Below are 17627 nucleotides of genomic sequence, written 5' to 3' on the forward strand. Positions count from 1 at the left end.
AAACCCGAAAATGGCTCTTTGTTTAATTGTTTTATTGAGATGTAAGACCCTGTGAATTATTTCACAATGCATCAGGGATATATGTTGGAAAGTTATCAAATACCACAGGTGAATACAAAGCTGTTCTGAAATGGAAGAAATAGCACAGAATGAATTTCTCAATAAAGGCGTTATATGCCCTGATAACCCTGAGACCGTCAGATCATTAGAAAGCTTGCTAAATTGGAAACAGATTATGGTATTAATGTTGTTTAAAGCATCTGTTTAGCATCATTATTTTACAAGTTGCAAACAACTAAATGTTGCCCCCCCAAAAAATGTTAGAATTACAAATAAAAAACATTTTAAAGAGATAAATTATACTTTCTCAGACGTTTTCTGCTTACCGTATTTTACTAACAACTTCCAGCTATGTCTAAATCAAATGTTCAACGGGATCCCCAAGTTGATCACTATTTCTTAATGGGAAAGATAGTTTCACAAAATAAATAAACAGCTTTTTAGTCAGAGATTCCTTTGAGACCCATCAAACATGGTCTGTGTTAACAAGACTCAGAGAAGAAAACTAAACAAAAAATAAAAAATAAATATATATATATATATATATATATATAAAAAAATATATATATATATATATATATATATATATATATATATATATATATATATATATATATATATATATATATATCTCAGCAGTAAACACTACTACACTACTGTCTTTTTTAAGTTATTTTTTTCAGCATAAGCGAGCTGCCTATTTAAATATCTATAGGTATGATTCTTATTTTTAGAAGAAACATACTTAAAGGTATTTAGATCCCGCGCCATATACTGAAGGTGTACTTTCTCACTTTAAAGACAAGCCACTATGTTCATTTTTTAATGCGTGGAAATACCTTTTTCTAACATGTAAAATAAATCGCTAACACAACTCACTGATATTAGAATTACACAATTTCATCTAACCTTTTACTATTCACCCAGTGCAAAAGGTCTGGCATTTTGGATGCCATGGCATAGTTTATTATAAATGTCTGTTAACAATGTTTTATCTTCTTTCAGTCTCTTCTCCTACACAGCAAAGCAACAGTTTTTAGAATTAAAAGTGGAATTCATTATGATCTTAAATAATTGACACACCCCTTTAACAAATATTGGACGTGTCATTCTGAAGTATACCAAGAAGAGAAGATTGCCGTTCTATGGATAGTTTATTAGAAGAAAAGATATCTGATTGCCCTCTTGTCCACTGACAGTTGGGATAGACTCCAGTGTATTTACTGCTGCAAGACAAAAAAAACCAAAAAACCCCAAAAATGTTAGAGAAGCAATTCTTTGCAACACTTTAATTCATTTTAGTTTGGTCTATGATCAAGCATCTGTATAAGCTTGGTTGTAATAAATAGTGACTGCTGTAGGATATGATGTCAAATTTCAACTGTGTTAGAGTTGTGGCACATCCAGCATGTGTAATGGCTTTTACATAATCCTCATTCTGTGATTTGCTCTGCTGTTGTGACTCGGATTGAATTTATATTGAAAGCAAATTTTCTGTTCTGCTGCTGAACCCCTGGCATGAAACTGTCTGAATAAGGAGGTGTCCAGTTTCTCCAAGCTCCGTGCACATAACCAGTGAGAGGAAATTAAATCGCTTTTCCCACAGCTCCATTAATTGTTTTTATGAATTTGTTTATTTGTTGGGGCTTTTCCGGTGAACCTGGTGCTAACACAGGGCAGAGAAAGAGTGCAAAGACTGTTTTCTCTTGCATCATGACGGATTTGTCTGTGACTGACTGGTTGACAAAACAAACAGGGGGGGAGAGTCTGAGGATAAATACTCATTCATTCATTAGCATTCCAGCTTTAGAGAAATAAATTGCAGTCTTTAATAAGACAGAAAATGGATTTTCCATTGGAAGGTCAGTAATGGTTTTCTGTATTGACCTTTTGCTAAGCTGCTTCTATGTAAAACACTACATCAAAGCTTAACCCATTGCTACTTTAGGAGGAATACTGGTGCTTTTGTAAATGTAAATTTACAAATTTACTAGTTCAATAAAACATCAAATTCTGGCAAACACTGAGAAACTATTTTTTTTCACTTTCCTTTCACAGTCAATAAGCCTTTATATCTGTTTGATCACATTAATTTGAAAGCATTAAACAACATTGTTAATAAGGTCAATTAATTTAATAATGTAATTTTTTTGGTATATATGGGTCTTGCCAAACACCCAGGCCAAATAGCCAATCTAAACAAAAACTTCAGAAAGTTAGGCCAGTAGCAAAAGAAACATTAATGTGATGGGAAAGCATGTTTCCTATAGAGATGACGCATTTCATGTTTGTCATGCTGACATTTTGGTGGGGTTAATGCACTGAGGAGCACTTCAGGGGGGTTGACTGATGGGGGCTTTAGCACTCCCAGTTACTTACTGTATATGTGTGTGTGTTTTTGGGTGTATTACTAATGGGCATAAAGACTGGAGCTCAGACAAGATCTTAGTAAAATACAGAACACTGTTTTTTTCGCTCTCACAGAGGCGCACTTTCTAGTCCCATAATATCTCCCATTTTTTGGACAGTGTGCACTGGTTCTGAAGGAGGAGTCATGGGGGATGGAAACTGCTTGAGACTGGAACTGGTTTAGCTTATTTGCATGTCAAGAGTTCTCACTGGCCAAAAAACCTGTTAAAACCTGTAAATAATTAGCTTTTAGTGGCAGTAGCAAAGACATACCTGTGTTGACCCTGGTCAAACGACTCAGCAAGCAACGTGGGTTAAAATCGCCTTCAAACAGCTGGGCTCTGATCAGCATACAGTGGGATCCAGCACACTTAGCTGGGAGAACTTCTCCTGAAGCAGAGCTGGGATGATTGTATTGAAGGCAGAGCTGAAATCCACAAACAGCATCCTGACATAAGTACCTGCGCAATCCTGGTGCTTGAGGATGTAGTGAGGGGCCAAGGTGACAGTGTCGTCTGCAGACCTGTTACCTCTGTAGGCAAACTCTAGGGTAGAGGTCACAGATTAGCAGACCATGGTCCTGATCCGGACCCACCTGCTGGCTTATCCGGACCCAACCTGATTTTAAAAATTTATAAATTACAAAATGTCGTCCGACAACAGTGTCTAACTTCACTTGTGCTGCTTCTGCTGTTAATATTGTAAAGCCTTCCGGAGCACCGGGACCATGCTACACGTGAAACAAATTAGTCAATGAGCTGTCAGTCTGGGTCACTGCGGCGAGTCACCTTTAGAACTGTGGCAAGCCGGGTGATGGGAAAGTAGGAGAATACGATGAGAAAAAGAAAGCTGAGAAAGTTTGGGCTGCACGAAGAAGCACGCTGAACTGGTGAAAGAAAAGTGAAATGGCGTGCTCAAAGATGACACCATTTTCAGCATGTTTGGCTACTGCTGTGATGCAGGATTCTCCACCATGAACATAATGAAAAATAAATATCGATCCAGGTGCACGAATAAGCATTTTGACATGTGCTTAAGAATGGCTTTGTCGCCATTCAAACCCAGTTTTAAAGGCCTTGCGGGGCAGTGTGAAGCCCTCTTCTCTCATTCAGCTATAAAAAAGAAAAACAAATAACAAACGGTCAGTTCAGGTGTTTTATAAAATATGTTAATCAGGAAATTGTCTATATACCAAATTGAACAATTGCTGTTCTCTACTTCAAAAAACACTTTTACATATCAATACATATCATCACATATGCAAAAAATGGAAAAAACTTCTGTTCTTTTTATTTAAAACTTCAATGTATAACAAGGAGGCAGAAAAAACTCAATTAAAGATTTTGTCCTTTTATTCTCCTGAAAGAATTGCCCTGTGGGCCCTCTTACTGGGTTTTAGGGAGGAAACTCCCCATTTAACTAAGGAGTCATTCTCACTACCTGTTAGGCTCTCAATGATGTCATCTTGATGTCATTAGCATTTTAACAGAAGAATAGAAATTCTGTTTTCCTGCTCCCCAATGAATTATTGGGAGGTTAGTAGCTTTATTATTCATTCATCTTTATTATTGTTAGTATTTAAAGGGACACCGTATAAGTATTTAAAGGCACACCATGTACGTTTTGGCCACTAGGGTTGCTAGACTTTCACTTCTAGGATCCCAGCGGTCGAAAGCTCCTATGAGTTGTTAGGTTTATTCTTTTATACATCATGTGCATTGTTATTTTGTTAGTCAGATTAGAAAGAGTAGAAGGCCTTCCTTCACATTGTGGATGTCATGGTGTGTACGGAGGTCATCTAATCAAGACAGCTTTCGAGTCTTTAAGAGTACACAGGATATGGGCACATTTTGGAGCCGGTCTGATAGAGGATAGCTATCTGTAACCCTGAAGTATAGAAGCAAGCTGCATGAAGTTCAAGACATGGATAGTGTGTCAGTTTCTGATACGGCCAGCTCAACATCAACATGATGCAACACATAGACCCATGAGCTATAAGAAGCAGGTGATGACGTTGTTCGGGGCTCAAACTTTGCCGGATGCTCACGGACGTGATTTTTGAGACCACAGCTGTGCAAGCTCTAAGCATTTTCTCTGTCCTGTAACGACCTGATCTGGAATAAACTCTGTCTTTTTTTACTTCTGTTTTTATAGTCCTTTTTATATGGTTTTACCCAGTTTGAGTTAAGAGTAGTAGATAACTTGCTCCCAGGAAAAGAACCGGTGAGAAGGCCCCCAGGGCGTTACAGCCTTTTCTTCCAAGGGGACAAATCCTTCTCATTTTAACAAGTTAAATAATAATAAATTTGTGCATGCTCTCCTCGAGCTCCAGGGAAGTTGGAGCGGAGCAGGATGGGAGGAACTGCAGAGGCTGTAGGCTTTGCTGTGTGCAGGCAGTCTGGAGCTGAACAGAGCGGAACGGAGCGGTATGGTCACGGAGGATGTGGGATTTCGGGTTTAGACCCTCAGCAACCAAATTAGGAGACTGCAGACAGCTGTGGAATTGGTAATACACAACCACAGCTCCTCAGTTCTGGAAAATACTCACACCTGAAACAAAACCTTAAACTTATTAAGGATCATGACAAAGGCAAGAAAACAGAAAACATGCAATACAATTACATTATTTTCATGATTATTTAATGCTGTTAGTATAACGGCTGTTAACAGGCTGGCTGTATGGATTGTTAGTAAACAAAGAAATCAGGGACATTTTAGGAAATATTCTGCAGGAGTGAATACAGCAATGAAATAAGGAATGCTGGTCTTTAATGAGCCTGATGTCATGTCTGCTCAGTACCTCACCTCCTGCCCAAAACTATTATACTGTAGATTGGATTATCAGATGACAAAATCCACTTCCGCCAGTTTACATGTATGTCATTTCAATGGTTTAATTGTAAATATAACTGAATTAAAGTAAACATGTGATGCTTCTTATTTTTCGTCATACTTTGTTTTAAAACAAAAGTATAATGATAAAAAGTATAACAAATCAAATTACAAATCTTACACAAATTTTGACAAACTTATACAAAGACAGAAAGAAAATATATCAAAGGAAACTTATTTACTAGATATTTAACATTAGGGATAAATGATAGCAAATAATTTAGAGGTTTAGATAGAATGAGTTAAAGCTACAGGGTTTTACATTTCACAAATTATTCCCTAATATGGTTGTCCTTGTACTTTTTTTCCAACTCAAAGTTTAATAAGAATCCATTTAATGTAATTCACACAGGAATAATGGAATTAGAGTTGGCAAGCAACCAACTGTCAGAGCTTGTCAGTTATTTTGACAGCCAGCTGGCCCATTATATTTTCTTCTCGTAAATATAAAATAAAAAGGAAGAAAAATGGGCTAACAACCTTGAACTACTTACAGTACTATGTATGTAAAAGTAAAGGATGAAAACATGTATTATTCTATTGTGACAGAATCATCTTTTCTTACATGTCTTAAAGTGTAAGCAAATGCAATGTGGGAATCCAAACCCTGAAAACAACAATTGTTTGGACTGGAATTTAGACAACTAAAGAGGCAGATGCTGTAAATCAATTGTATTGATTAACTGATCATTTTCCCCAAACATGTCTACAAAAACAGCAGTTTTGTCAGCCTACTTATCTGAAGCTTTAGGTGTTCCTGCTAACAGTCACTAAAACTTGTGTTGGTATTTTAAAAAAAATATAGGTTATGTAGAGCCAAGTGAGAATGTAGAAAACACAACAGTATACAAGCCTATCAAGTGCAAGCTCCATATGTGTTACGTTGTCTAACAATGTTTGACTTTGTGAACTCTCTTGTTTAGGTGAACTCGGATTACCATAAAGGGTCATACTGGGTCACATGACTCAGTTTGTGACAATACATATGATCACATAGGCAAGTTTTTGAGAAGAGCAGCCTGCACGGAGCATTGATATGTGTTGTCTATTGATCTGAAAAACTGTTTATTATACCTCAAATTGAGCTAATATTTGGGTCAGAAATAAGGCAATATGTAGGGCATAAAACCTTACAGATGAAATAGGATGGGCTTACATTTGAACTTGTGTATTTCATGTTATAGAACACACAATTTCAAGTCCAGATCACAACAGAAGATATATATATATAAAAGCATAGTGATGATACTGAAGTGTCCTCATTTTCCTGCTGATAATCTACCATGGTAGTTATTTGCTGATGCAAATTGTGTTACAAGCTGTCAGAACTTTCCAGACCATTGACCTTGGCCCAATTATGTTACATAATCGTTCCTTTTTAAGAACAAAATAAACCACTGACAAATTAAACAACTTTGTGTTTTGGCCTCATCTGAACCTTGCCTGAATAACGGCTATTTCATTACTGTACAAATCGCTCACATTTTTTCCTGCCTAACCTAGATCATATCTTCATTTACACATTAATTTCTGATCTTTAACACCATTAAGGGATCTGTCACAGATATACAATGAGAGAAAATTACTTTATTATATTATTATTATATTTCAAGCATCTCTGAATCATAACATGTGCCAAAAATACTTTTTTCCCCTCTGCAAGCACGTGTTACAAAAGCCTCAGCAACAAATAACTGTGCTTACATTAGCAATATTGAACAACTTTTGATTACTTCTTTTACTCCAAACTACCTAAATATATACATAACCACAAAAATTCCACAGACACATAAGTAGTGTAAAAATAACTCCTTAAAACAAGAATAAACATTACCAGAACACCTGGAGGTTAAGCAGCATCTAAAAGTGAAGGGTAAGGTATAAGAGCAAAGACAATATAAGATAGAGAAACTGCATTTTAATCCAAAGTAAGCTGAATTACATCGTAGAGGTATGGGGGATTCCTGCATGAGGTCTTTTTTAAAAATCAAAGATCTGTGAAGGAGAGGAATCATTTGTTTTTTCTGTTATATTTCAAAATTACATTTTATTACATTGCATTATTCTAAATCCTGGTTTGTTAACTTTAAATTTTTCTCAACAAAGACAGACAGACAGACAGACAGACAGACAGACAGACAGACAGACAGACAGACAGACAGACAGACAGACAGACAGACAGACAGGCATTTATATTTATTCAATCAAAATGTATTTAAAGTTATATTAAATAAACATTGATGTTCTGTATCAGCATTATTTGTAGAAGAACAAGACCTACAATGGCTTTCTGCACAGCTTTTGAGAGAGGAAATTACACTCTAGCAGTTTGTGAAAAATATGTACAGAAATGATGTGGCAACCATTGCAATTTGCTAGATGTTGGCAGATAATGATGTTATCAAGTAAAATAATGCAAAAAAAACCCATAACAGAACAGCCTGTATTATTTTCTCTGTATTCCAAATACCAAACATCTGATAGCCTACTTCTGACTAAATGTTTATCTAAATTTTATCATAATATATTTAGTTTCTCAATTTTTTATTTTATTTAATCCAGGCTAATGAAAAGTTATTTCCACTACAGATTTTTTTGTTGTTGTCTTGCCCATGGTGTCGCCTACACATTATGGAAAAGACTGCTGATCTGACATTTTTTCAGTTACAGTCACTGACATCCCAACAATAAGTGTTGGCAAAAAAAAATGTATGCCCTTTAAAGAAGCTGGTTGCATAGTGAGCTTATCCAAATATATATATATAAATAATATGTGCAAGCAGATAGTAGCAGATAGTAGCCACAGGCACTGTGTCCTGAAATGTTCCAGTTTCATACAGCCAAATGAGGAAAGCGGTTCAACAGCTTTCTTTGCTTCCAGGGGCGTATTTAATCCTGGGGAGACATGAGGATGTGAACCCAGAGGAACTGAAAGTCACCAAAAAGGACAGTTTCATCTGTTCACCAGGGACCCACGGCAGGAGATTTCCCACGCTTGCCGGATCATAACTGTTACTGTCACATCGCCTTCAGTCTTGCCTCTCTATTTTCCACCAGTCATCCACTGTTACCATGCAACCCCTCTATATCCTGCTCTCTTCACGTCATGCTCCTTCATTTATTGTCTAGATCTCTTTTTTTAAGTCTTAATGGTTAACAAAGTTTATGAAAAGTTCCTTTAACGTTTCTCATTGTATAATGGAAATCTACTATATTTATATATTAAAGATGACTCTATTTGATTCACTCCTATGAAAAAAATTATAAAGAAAAACTAATAAAAAAGTAAAAAAATACTCTAATTTTTAAAACGAAAATGCTACTGTAATTCTGTCTGGTTCTTAAATGAACCGAAGATTTTTTTATGTGATTAAATTTTTTTGTCAAAGGTTGTCAGATTCCACAGCTTGTTGGCCTCATCAGGCCTGAAGGATGGGGTAAGGAAGCAGAGGCAGGCTCCTAGGAGGCTCAGTCCACAATGGGGTACGTACGCACTACACATTTGGTCCTGGGGGAGACAAAGCACAGAAGAATGTGCACACAGGGTCATTTGCTCCAGATTTGCTCTTGTCTTTATGACCACAGTGGGTCATAATAATATAATCCCTGATGGAATATATGTACACTGTGTTATGAGCACCACCTATTTTAATCTTAGGAACAAGGGGTTCAGCACAGCTAAATGAAGATAATGGCTGTTTTTATGATGTATATTCTGTATGATTTTAAAGTTATTAGGCAATAATAGTAGAAATTAAACAAGTTTCTTCATTTTTATTATATCATTTCCTAACATCAAAAGATCATTTTTTTTTGTTTTTAAGCAAACAATTTATGAAATATTGTTTATCTCCTATCAAAAGAACAAAATCCGCCAATCACATGGCATCAATTCAAAACGTTCAGACTGCTGACAAGGCAAGGCTCCTGGCTGAAGTTGAACGGTTATGAGGTCTGAGTATTTCAGTAATTGCTAATTTAATGGTATTTATCTCTTAGGTTTGTAGAGAATGTTTTTCGAAAAGAATAACAAATTGTTGATATCAGAAAACAATCGGTAAGATTATCTGCTAAATTTGAAAAGGCAATATTAGATTAAATGACAAGGTATTAAAACCAAGGTTTGAGGAATACAATACCTTAATAAATCATTCACTCTTTATACATTTGGAATACAGCAGAATAAAAACCAAAACAGGTTCCACTTCTCTTAGCTGAAATGAAGCTATAATTTTCCAAGGATCCTTAGAATTGACCCCCCACAAAAAAAAAAAAAAAAAAACCAAATCTGGTCACCATAGATATGCTAGCATTGCTATCAACAGCTTAGGGACAGAATCATACTTACAGCTTGCGGTTGCGATGGCCTTACGGTCAGAACAGCCCCTCGTTTAAGTAAAAGAAGTTTAGCAAATCCTGCTTTGAACTGTCTGATTCTGAAAGGTGTCTTTGGTAAAATGCAAATGGAAAGCTGAGCATCAAACTTTGCAGGGATCTTCTGATACACAAAAATAATCCATGCCTGTCAAGTCTTCGGATCCTTGGGAAGACTGGGAAAAATTTCCCCTTTCTCCGTGCAGCCTGGAACACTGGATTTACACCCGTGGATCTGGCTCATTTTCAATAGAGAAACGGCCTGCTTTGTAATTCTTGTAGAAGTAAACCCAACTGTAGGCTGAACAGCTAAACAGGTGTCTTACATCTACCTCTATTCATGTTCTTGGGCCAGTGAACCAGTGGGCTGGTCTGTATATAAATTTTGGGGCGTGACAAAAGTACAGGCCAGAGCCAAATAAGGTCACATCCCCGAACTGACGTCAATTCGGGGCTTCATTTTAATTCGCCCGTTTTATGGTGAAAGTTTAGGATTGTGAGATTTGCCGAGAGAGGAAGTGTCGATGGGGTTTGAACTTACTAGTGGTTCCCAGAATTTCTAAAAGTAGAATGGGAGGCAGATCTTTTAGTTATCAGGCTCCTCTCCTCTGGAACCAACTACCAGTTTTAGTCCGTGAGGCAGACACCCTTTTAAGGGTAGGCTTAAATCTTTCCTTTTTGATAAAGCTTATAGTTAGAGTGGCACAGATTATCGTGAGCTATCTCTATAGTTATGCTGCTATAGGCTTAGACTTCTGGAGGACATAGGGACCCCTATTTCATCATTCTGCTTCATTTTATCTCTATTTTTCAACTCTGCAAAATCTGTTAGTTCAGGTGTCCTTAACAATTTCCAGTCCAAGGACCCCCAAACTGATGGCAAGATGGGGCGCGAACCCCTAATTATATGTCATTTATGAATTTTTGTTAAATCAAACTAGTATTATAATTTAGTCACTCTTTTACATATGGAGTAATGCAATGAAAGTAATTTTGCCCTGGGATTATTAAAGTATTTCTGATTCTGATTCCTCGTTGATGGGACAGGTGTTGGGAATGAAACAGTGCCCAGCATGAAAGAGCTCCTGTGTGTCGCTGAACGTGTGCATTGATGACTGAAAGACATCCTCTGCCTCCATTTATCTGTTAACTACAGTGTGTTGAATTCATGTTAATATGTATTTAAAGACATTTCAATTAGTGGGAAAAATTACAGGGGGGAATATTTAAAAAAAGTCTAATCAACCAAAACTTTCGCAACCCTGATTTAGTGCCTCTGTGGACCCCCTAGTGGTCACGGACCCACTGTTGAAGGCCTTTGTGTTAGTTCAATCCCTGACGTTATTCTCTCTCTGCTTTTTCTGATGGTTGCTTCACCTCGTCTGTTCCTGTTTGGCAATAACACCATCCAGGACAGAAATATCAGCTGTGCTGCTGCCATCAACACCTTTGTTTATAGATGTTTGAGATCGGCCTGTTTTTAGTGTAGTCCTGTTTCTCTGACTGTGACTGACTGGATGTGCTCTCTACATCTTCTGACATGGGAGCTGTGTTTCCTGGATGGGGCCACCTTTTTACAGTTGCCTTTTGTATCTCTGCTTCTGTCTCCTTGAACCCCAGTCGGCCTTGTCAGATGGCTGGACGTTTCTTACTGTTAAGAGGGATTTTTTTCCTTTCCTATGTACAAGCATGCTTAGTTCTTTTTAGTTCAATCTATATCATCCTAAACTAGAGTCGATTCTAGATGTCACTATTGTTTATTTTCACTCTACAAACACTATTTTCTATTCATCTAACTGTTTTTGTAAAAATATGTTTTTTAAAATTTATTTTGTATTTCTAAAGGAAAACATTTGGGTGTACTTGTATACTTAAGTACAGTTTAGAAATTGTCCTTTTTTCTTTTACTGAAGTAAAGGAGTTAGTATACCTTTTCGGACTTTGTTTCCCAGTATGCAATGGGATTTCAAACACCTTATTCAAAACCCAAATCTTAAACCAATTTTAATATACCCATAGCATTTAGATTAGCATTGTTTATGGCGGAAATACATGCAGATGATGGGTGAGCATATGACCTTCTTAATCTCGCTTCACTTCCTTTGCTGGTTTCATGGGACTTGGAGGTTTTTCGGGGATGACCTGGGATTTCTGATGGTATTGAAGGGGATGGATGGGGTCTATCTTCATTGGTGAGGTGTAATCTAAAAGCTAGGAGTTTAGACAGTGGGCAGCAGGGGAAGTACTGGGATCTCGCTGGTGGGTCTCACTCTTGACCTCTCAGGGCCTAGCTCACTAGAGGCAATGCTGCTGTATTCCCCCAGCCTCAATCCTGTTTAATTCAGACTACTGTAATGCTGGTGCCAGGGTTGTGTAGCACAGTGCTCTTTGTCTCAGATGACTGTCTGATGGCTGACCCCAGTGTGGGGTGACAGCTTGTATCCTTTTGACTGGGCCTGCCTTGTCCACCTGACCTTTGATGCACTTGGGTGCAGTGGCTTGCCAGCCTTCACCTGTTCTCCTCATTGTAAACACTATGCACCTTCAATTCAATTCAGTTTACTTATATAGAGCCAGCTTACCTTGCATGTAATCTCAAGGTACTTTACAGAGACAGTTCAGTTGGATCATACTGTACATTCAGACTAATTTAAAAAATCCATCTTAGGAAAACCAGCTAAAAGCATCATGTGAATAACTTTGGTGGATTCTCTCCAAACATCTCGCTGCCTAGTTTGACTCTTGTTGACTCTACAGCAATCCCTCACACCAAGCATGCAGGCAACAAGAGTGGAGAGGAAAAACCTCCATATTAAAGAGAATTGGCCCTACCACTATTCCGTGCGGTACGCCACAGGTAAACCTGGAGCATAAGCTAATTCTATCATTAACATAAATTAACTGAAATCTGTCAGACAAACAAGATTTAGTGCTGTTCCCATAATTACTACTGCAGTTACAAGCTTTTCTAAAAGAATATTTTCATTGACTTTATCCAATATAGCACTGAGATCTAACAGGACAAGTTCAGATACAAATCATTATCTGAGGCCATGAGAATATCATTAGTGATTTTCATCAGTGGTGCTACTACAAGCTCTTAAACCTGGCTATGTCTTTAATTAGGTCTACAACTGATAAACTCATTTGCCATTTATAGATGTACTGCAGCCTACATAATTTTCAGGACACTACCTTGTTAAACAGCGGTTCAATAATTACATGCAGCTAAGCATGTTATCATTGATTAGATCAGTGAGTGGGCCAGAGAAAATTATTTGAGCCCAACATTGTTGCACATCGAAACAACACAAATTTTCATGACCTCTGATGACAGATTGTCATAACCACCAGCATGAATAAAAAACTTAGTGATTTAACCTTATCATTAGCCAGCAGTTTTAGGTAGGATTTGATGTTTCCTGTTCTGGCTCCAGGGAAAAACTTTGACCATAGTCCCCGGAGTCTCTAACACCATGTTTCTGACTAAGGAGCTGCCAATTTCTAGGAACAGCTTCTTAGCATGTGTGTGGCTGACCAAAAACCTCCTCAGTGTGGTAAACTCCAACACATACCTTCTCTCAGCACAAACACAGATGATTGAAGGTCACAACCAACAGATAACTGGTTTATCATTGTAAAACACTAATAAGCTGTAAATATTAAAATGATCTATGGCTGTTCATTTATATTTTCAAATCCATCATTTTAATACAACCTTTTAAATTGTCGCACTTCAGGAGTTGGGTCTGTAAATGATCAACTAGGAAGCTTCCGCTTATCTAAAATGCTGCTGCCACAGTCCTAGCCAACACCATACACCAACAATATCATCCCTGTTGGAAAAACACAATTTTGCTTTTGGTAGTTCATGTTCACCATGTATTAGCTTTTTATTTAGTTTAATTATGCATTTAAGGTTTTTTCATGCATGAATACTGCTGTGCAAATCAATTTGCCATACATCAATCATACATTGCAAACAAAAAAAAACAGAACAGATCTGCCCAAGGAAGAGTATTCAGATGGTAATACTGCCACCTAATGCTGAGCATAAATATGACATTTAAACTCCTCTCTTGCAAACTTGGTTTGCTGAAATTCACACTGATAAAAAAACAAACAAAGGAACAAAAAGCTAACAATTCCTTTGAGTTTTGTGTATATTAAAACTTTAAGGTGGTTAATTTAGCTCTATCTTGTTTAAAATAATTTGATATAAAATTCATAAAATAATTTGATATAAAATTCATAAAATTGATGACTGGACAGCCATTGTCTAGATATAGTATTTTTATTCACACATTTATTTCAAACAAAAAAAAAAAACAAGAACAAAAACAAAATCATGCAGATCATGCAGATTTTTATGCAGATCTCTCTGAAAAAAAAAAAAAAATTAAAAGTAAACCAAAGTATCAGGATGATGCATTGCCACAAGACTAGGAATTATGTATTATTATAAGCATTAGTCGCTAACTTTTAACTGGTCAGCACTTTATACTTGAAATTTAATGAGGTTCATTGGTCAGATATAAAAGCCTTTCAAAGTTAAGAACAGACAGATAAAGAAGTATAAAGTAAATTAAATTGAGCTTTAGACTTTTATGTTTTAATGTAGAAGAAAGTGACCTTTAAAGCATTTACAAAGTGAGGAAACAAAACAAAATTTTCCATTGGTGACAAAGATGGTGGATGCTCTTAACAATTAACAAACAACAACAACTTCAGTTTCTAATTCAAAATTTAAGTGTCAATGAAAGTTAGATTTGTAGTTTGTAGTTATTTCATTTAGTGAATAAATGTCACTAAAATGCTATGAAAAAATGTTCTGTTTAGGTAAAGCACATGTTGTTTGGTTTTTGTTAGTAATGAATTCTCCAAAGAGTGGCAGGATAGCTGGAAAAGCGTCCACATTTATTTTACCACCATACATAGAAAGGAGGATTATAAGAAAGGTACATAAAAAAAAAAAAACCTCAAAGCTTACTCCACTGCATATGTGGCATACCACTGCATTTGGGTTTCACCAAGTCCTCACAAAGCATATGATTCCGAGGCTATTTTGTTATTTTATACAAGGGATGTCTATACTTGCTGGTTGTAAATACTTGTGGAGGGTTCTGTATGTCTGTTGTACAATTTTGTAAATCGTCACATAATTGATTTAAAACAAATTCCAAACATTGTATTTTTAAAGAGATCACAAGAAATTTTAAGATTTTAAATCAAAATTTGAAAATATCTGAAGATTTGGATTATGTTTACTGTTATATTTTTTTAACTAACAACTGTACAAGAACATTTATTTTGGCAACTTATATTGCATGTAAGCTTATATAATACCTGTTATTGTGCACTTCCTCTGCAAAAAGTTTTACTACTCTTCTGTGTCATCATAACATTTATATATAACTTATATATACATCTTGTATATACTTTTTATAAAATATATATTTCAATTTTTCATGTGAAATGTATGTTTGTCTATGTGTAGCAACTTATTACAAAGCAAACACAACTTTGCAATGAAACTTTTTCTCAGTCTGATGTGTAAATATAAAAGTAATGGACATTTACTGGTTTTTCTAACACATAACTTTAAATTAATGGATATCGCTGTTTAGTCACACTTATGTTTTGCTTGCCAAAAATATAAATATAGTATTAGGGTTAGGGTATTAGGGTAGTATATTATGTATTATTCTTTTACAATTTTTAATACATAGTTGTTAATCGGAGAGAGGGTGGGAGAGGCTTATATATGTGCTCTTGACCATAAAACCACTAGATGTCAGTATAGTTTTACAACTAAATGTTCAACCTTGGCGCACATTGTGAAGAATTTACAGTAAGTATCTTATAAGTTGAATATATACTGCAATGAAAAGTTATATAAAATCATGTGTCATTGAAAATACAAAGTTACCAGAAAACTCAATACACTTTCTAGACCCAAGCATGAACTAATAAAATGAATTTCAGGGTAATTTAAATGTATTTGGTGCAAGATGTAGCTAAATTCAGATTTCTCAATAAAATGAGCTATTGCAATAAAGATGACCAATTTGGATTCTGGCTGAATTAGATTGACTTTAACTGGATTAGAATTAATCCTGTGTGCTTTGATGAAACAATTAAGTTGACAAAAAAAAATGCTTATTACTGTAAACTCTTTTGGAATAATAATTAATGGATTAAGATAACTTTTCAAAGTTTGCGGTTAGCTTAAAATGAAAAAAGATTTGACTTCAGCATTTGTTGTCTGTAGGAGTTGCATCAGCTGAGTGATAGCTTGGGGCCCAATGCTATTTTTTTATTTGGGCATTAAAACAAGAGGAAAAAAGTTAGAGTGTATCTTACCTATTAAAGCTCCAAAAGTCAATGGTCTAAATTCAGGTTTTTAGATATCAACATTCTTAAAGCACAGCAAACTAACGCTTTTATCAAAATTACCCTAAACTACAGTTAAATATGAATAAGTGTGCAAATTGGATTTTCCGAAACTGGTTGAAACTGGTAGGAGCCAGAAGATGTGCAGTCTAATGAAGGAAAGGGCTACTTCCTGTACTGTCTGTGGAAATGGGATCTGGTGACACCTGCTCACATAAGGCTTGGTGATGCTTAGAGGTTTAGAGTTTCTCGAAAGTGATCAAACACTTAAGTGTCACTTAATTAATTTCCAAAGAACTGCAGCTAGGGTGGAGCCTAAAGGGCTAATTATGCTTGACGCATGCATTTAAACTCCCTCTGGCTTCCCCCCGTTCTGACTGGGGGGGCAACACCACATTATACAAACCACACCCATTTGCAACTTTCTCAAAGCCTTTTTATGCTGTTTGAGAGTGACACTAATTTCTTTCCTGGAGCTTCTTCACAATCTGTTGATAGTAGTTACAATTATAAGGTACATCCCAAGATGTTTGAAGATCTTTACATTTGAAAACCCTCACAGGCAGGAGCTGCTGATCCATCACCATGTTTCCACACAGATCCGTCCTCATAGTTAAGAAATTTTCATAGGTGCTCCGTCTGGAAATTCTGTCCACACTGAGTCTATGCGGAGGAGCACAAAAGCCTAAACTAACAAAATCACACCATGCCGACCGAGCAGACTCAACCAAGCTTTAGGAGATATAGGCTATGTCCAAACGCTCACCCTAACCCCTATATAGAGCACTATGTTACACGATTGTATAGAAGTGTCGAATGTCTAGTGGACTCAAAATTTCCCACAGTGCACCATGAAAAGCTGTGTGTAACCATGGTCACTAGACAAAAAGATATATCCCAAAATGCTTTTCAAGAGCTCTCCTCACAAAACATAATGGAAATGGTTTTGGGGAGAGTTTCAGAAAAATAAATTATGAGCTTGAGCTTTGTATGTATTTGGGGTTTACATCATAATAACTCATAAAGGGCAGTAAATATATGCTTTTTTAATTTCTTTTCTATGTGTTATATGTGAAATACTACAAGAGGAAGTCTTTGGCTAGATGCACAATGTCTCCTGTCAACGTTTCTTCTATGGTCGTGAGCTTTGGGTTGTGACCAAAATTGAAGATACAAGCAGGCAAAATTAGTTTTCACCACAGGGTGTCTGGGTTGTTCCTTATGGGTAGGGTGAGAAGCTTGACCATCCAGAGAGGAGCTGCTTCTTCTCTATGTTAAAAGGAACCAGTTGAGGTGGCGTAGGCATCTGGTTAGGTGGGCTCCTGGACGCCTCCCTGGTGAGCTGTTCTGGACATGTCCCACCGAAAGGAGAACAAGAGGAAGACCCAGGACATGCTGGAGGGACAATTTCTCTCTGCTGACCTGTGAACTCCTTGGTTGGCCCACCTGGGATGGATGGATGGATGGATGGATGGATGGATGGATGGATGGATGGATGG

The sequence above is a fragment of the Cyprinodon variegatus genome, unplaced genomic scaffold (genome assembly GCF_000732505.1).
Source record: "Cyprinodon variegatus isolate N-32 unplaced genomic scaffold, C_variegatus-1.0 Scaffold67, whole genome shotgun sequence".
Lineage (NCBI taxonomy): Eukaryota > Metazoa > Chordata > Actinopteri > Cyprinodontiformes > Cyprinodontidae > Cyprinodon > Cyprinodon variegatus.